This window comes from Tupaia chinensis, unplaced genomic scaffold, assembly GCF_000334495.1.
Source record: "Tupaia chinensis unplaced genomic scaffold, TupChi_1.0 Scaffold000130_1, whole genome shotgun sequence".
Taxonomy (NCBI): domain Eukaryota; kingdom Metazoa; phylum Chordata; class Mammalia; order Scandentia; family Tupaiidae; genus Tupaia; species Tupaia belangeri.
Window position 1 is genome coordinate 102,304 of NW_006159599.1, and position 5,109 is coordinate 107,412.

At 40.9% G+C, this 5,109-nt stretch overlaps 1 non-coding gene across 1 annotated transcript; it reads right to left on the reverse strand.

Annotated features, from left to right (window-relative positions):
• Positions 1 to 1,153: 1,153 nt before the first annotated feature.
• LOC114007145 (small nucleolar RNA SNORA73 family) lies at positions 1,154 to 1,357 on the reverse strand. Its single transcript, XR_003548784.1, has one exon. It is a non-coding gene; the product is annotated as a small nucleolar RNA SNORA73 family (small nucleolar RNA).
• Positions 1,358 to 5,109: the final 3,752 nt, after the last annotated feature.

Here is a 5,109-nt window from a genome sequence, read left to right on the forward strand (position 1 = left end):
ATACACTTGTGTAGCCTATGGCACCACTGTTATGTATTTTGTTAGAACATTAGTTACCATGGGACGAGAGCATCCTGGGCCAGTTTCAGCCTAGTCCTATTGTATGTAAAAAGGTTATTTATATTAAATGTGTCTTGAAGCGCCTTCCAAAGATCAAGAAGAACTTAGCACACCCTTTATTGTGCCCAATGAAGCACTGTAATTAACAGTAAGTGGTCAGGGTAAAGGGGAGTGGTCGGGGGACTTTTCGGGAAATCTTACCACACACTCAAGATATATGAGAGAGCTATGTAATTCTTTTATAGTAGTATATTGGGGAGTCAGAGGGGGGTCACTTCCCAGCAAAGCTACCACAGTCCCGGAGTTAATAGCAAGTGGCCTTGCCAACATGCTAATTGACCCAAGCTTGTTCCAAGGTCAGGGGGCATACAGTAACGGCCTTGCCAATGTACTGAACCAACCAGAAGTGGTGCTCAAAGGTCAAAGGGCTCAGATAGGTCCTGGAGCCCTGCCGAGTTGGACTCCTCCACAGACCCTGTGTTTCATTATGCAGATTTTGTCACTGTGAGAATGCACCCCAAGAGGCCCTACCTTCTCTTTGGTCATGGTGCAGTTTTGGACAGGCCTCTCCTTTTCTTTCTTTCTTTATTTTCTGATGAGACATCTAGGTCAACCAGAACTTTCTCTCAGAGTTCCCCTGAAGGTCTGTGCTAGAAAATGTATAAGTGGGTGCTTCCTATCTTGCATCCTTTTCCACCTCTGCCTTTCCTTTCTAAGCATAGAGGATAGGGATGTATGTTTAGTTGTGACTGCATCTCCCCTTCACTCCTAGGAACCTTGCCAATCTTGTGTGGATAACTTCCTGTACATCTGTGATGATATTTATCAGTGAGATGACATTATCACCATGGAAACCAGCATCCTGCTAATGTTCCAATTTGACATCAACATTCCCATCACCTATCATTTTCTGCACAAATATACTAGGCTTAGATGGAGGAGGCAGGGCTTCCTTCTCTCACTTCTGGATTAGGTCTTCCTATACCACTCAGAGTGACTGCCTAAGTAGTGGGAAATTTATGATTGCTTGCTTTCATTGCTTCTTTGAAGCTTTGATGTAAACGTGGTGATTGGAATTTTTTTCTCTCTAGAAGGTTGTTTCCTGCTTGGTTTGTCTCCCCAGTCATTGTTCATAGGACTCTGTTAAGTTGTATGATTATGCAGGTGCAGACAGAAGGTCCAGCCTTATTTCCAACACTGTGAGAAGGGACTATACATCATTGGGCAGAGCCCTATGCTCCCCTATGCCACCTGGACAGAGCCTCAAGGAGTGACCTCCTGAAGAAATTCATGTTAGAGAGGATTGAAATTTTAACCCAACTGTATCCCTATTTTCAAAGTTAGACAGCTTGATAATCTGAAAACAAACAAACAAACAAACAAACAAACAAAAAAACCCAAAAACCAAAACAAAACAAAAAAACCTGCTTGGAGTAGTACACTGTAATATTATTTGGCCCTTATTTTATGCCTAGAAAACAAATTTCTATATGTAGAATCAGCAAGATGCCCCATTAATGCAAGTATCAGCCATTTGCCTGATTTTATTCATAAAGTCTTAGGAAATTGTATTCCCATTCTCTGTCCTGTGTTTGGGGTGATATACACTGGAACAACTATTTCAGTTGTTAGCAGAGTTTAAATACTGTGCCAGATATTCAAAAGCTATTGCCTTAATCTAGGACCTCCCCACAACCCAGCAAGTAATATCTGCCACAGCAGGAGGCCACCAGAACTCTGTTCTAGTGTTGTGTCTGATTCGAATCACTATCCTGATTTGTCTGTGGCCATTTCTTACTGGACATTTTTATTTGAATTGAATCATACAATGTGTGGCCTTTTGTGTCTCACTTCTTTCATTTGCATGTTTTCAAGGTTCATCTAAGTCATAGTACGTACCAGTACTTCATTTCCTTTTATCAAATAATATTCCATTATATGGATATGCCACATTTGTTTACCCAGTTATGGATTGGCGGAAATTTTGGTTGCTTATACTTTTGGGGGTATTGTGAATAATCTGTGAACATTCATATGTATGTATGTATATGAATGTTCATGTACAAGTTTTTTGTAAACATTTATCTTTATTTTTCTTGGATATATACTTGAGAATGGAATTTCTGGATCATACCATAATGCTATGTTTAACCATTCAAAGAACTGCTAAACTATTTTCCTAAGTTGATGCACCATTTTACATTGCCACCAGCAGTGATCGAGGGTTCCAATTTCCCCATATTCTCTCCACCACTTGACTTTTTTGGTTACAGGTATACTAATGGGTATAAAGTTAGACCTTATTGTACTTTTAGTTTGCATTTCCTTGATGGCTAATGATATTTGAACATATTTTGTGTGCTTACTGGCTATCTGTGTAGCCTGTTTGGAGGAATATCTATTCAAATTCTGTTTCTTTAAATTAAAAAATAATTCTTTTAAGTTAAAAAATGCTTCCTTTATTACATAAAGCCAGTACTGCTACTTCTAAGTTCAACTGTTCATGCATCTCTGTATTGTTCCAAGTGTTATGCTTGTGAGTTAATGACAATCATGTCCAAGTATCACTGAGTGGTGGCTCCTTGAAAATGTGCTCCCTGGTACCTGCATCCCATTTCATGTTCAGTTGATAACAAGTGTATGCTCTAGAAAATTAAGTTTTCCCAGGCCCCAGAGTAAACATACTCACAATATTCTTCCATACATTACTGTACCAGGAGCAACAAACTTCTGAAGGAGACACAATCAAGTACATCATGGTTTTCTAGCTTGTCAATACACTGACATATTTTCATTAACAAAGAAGATTACAGACTTCCAACTTCAGAACCCTGGCATAAGGGATACTGAGGCAGGGCTCCCCAACCCAGCTCCAGCCCCGGGACCCAAAGCCAGAGACCCCTATCTCTGTCAGCAAGGAACGCCCTCAGCTCTGCAGCCACCCTACTTCCAACTTCAGACCCTTGGTGTAAGGGATACTGAGACAGGGCTCCCCAATCCAGCTCCAACCCCAGGATCCCCCAAGCCAGAGACCACTATCTCTGTCAGCAAGGAATGCCCTCAGCTCTGCAGCCACCCCACTTCCAACTTCAGACCCCTGGCATAAGGGAAACTGAGGCAGGGCTCCCCAGCCCAGCTCCAGCCCCAGGACCACCAAGCCAGAGACACCTATCTCTGTAGGCAAGGTAGGATTTTCTTTACTTCTCCTTTCTTTAATTTGTAAATTTCTCATTTCTCCTTACCACACAGGAACACCCTCAGCTCTGCAGCTACACCACTTCCAACTTCAGACCCCTGGCAAAACTGCTACTTTTCTTTATTTTCCTTATTATTTTCTTCCCACTTATTTGGTCCTCAGTTCCTTTATCTACAACATCCCTGGCAGTTTGTTTGTTTGTTTGGTTTTTTTTGGAGAGTTTTTTTTTTTCGCTATAGGGCACGTGCGCTCGCCAGAAAGACAGAGAGAGAGACAGAGACAGAAAGCGAGAAATCACCCCCCAGGGGGGATGGTCACACTGCAATCCCTTCTCCCCCATTTTCCTCTCGGGATCTTGGGCACGCACGCACACGCGCCCGGCGTGAGTTTTAAGCCACTGGGTCTGGGACGCGAACCGCGATTGACTACATGGGAGTCCAGCAACATAGCCATTACGCTAACTGCTGGTTCCCAACATCCCTGGCAGTTTGGCTACGTCTAGAATTACAGTTTTGAAATATTCTAGTCTTTTAAGACTCTCCGGGATCCTCCCTTTTACTGAACCACCTGTGAAAAAGGAGATACTTTTCTTTGTACACCTGAAGAGAATACTCCTCATTGGATCACATTGCTAAACACAAACAGAAGAGAGACTTTGACAGTCTTCAGTCCACTGCAAAAAGGAAATACACATGCTCCTATTTGAGGAAACATTCTCTTAGAAGGTATTCCAAAGGGAACACATCTACCAATGGTAGAAGTAGAAGAAGAACCACAGGTCTGAATAAAGCAGGAAAAAATGTCTCCATCAAAAGAACACAGTGACTCCCTTCCATTTCTTGAAAAAATAGAGGATATTACCAAAAAGTCCGAGGAAGAATTAGAACAAATAGTATGAGCTGGAACAGAAAAGAGACAATGAACTACAGGAGATGAGAAAGTCCTTCCACAATATGAAGGAAGAAATGGACACGCTAAGAAAGAATAAGATGGAAATATTAGAGGTCAAGGCTGTAATACAAGGAATCAAAAACTCTCTCAAAAGTATTGAAAGTCGATTAGATGATGCTAAAGATCGAATCTCTGATGTAGAAGATAAAACTTTGGACCTAGAGAACACCACCAAAAAGATAGAGAAAATTTTTTTAAAAATGAGGATAACATATGAGAAACACTAGATTCCATTAGATGCCCTAACATCCGAATAATTGGTATCCCAGAAGATGAAGAAACTAATAAGGGCATGGAAAAGATATTCCATGAAATCTTGGAAGAAAATTTCCCAAGTCTAGAGAGGCACTCAAGCATCCAGACGCAAGAAATACAAAGGACCCCAAATAGAATCAACCCCAGATCTTCCTCAAGGCATATCATAGCCAGACTGGCTAAAACCACAGATAAACATAAGATACTAAAACTGGCAAGAGAGAAACGAAAAGTAAGTGGCTTACAAAGGTCACCCCATCAGGCTAACTCCAGACTTCTCAATGGAAACAATGCAAGCAAGAAAATAATAGGAAGATGTATTGAAAGTGTTAAGAGAGAAACAATTTCAACCAAGATTATTACATCCTGCAAGACTATTCTTCATATGGAAAAAAAAGAGATTAAAATCTTCTTAGACAAACAAAACCTGAAAGAATTTGCTAGCCTCAGGCCAGCTCTCCAAGAAACCCTGAAGAAAGTACTGCTCCAGGAAAATTAAAGAAGTAAGAGCCAAAACAAAGGAGTAAAAGGCAACTAAGATAATGGCCAACTTAAATGGCGGGACAGGTCCAGCAACATCCATAATTACATTGAATGTTAATGGATTAAATTCTCCAATAAAGAGACACATACTGGCTGAATGGATA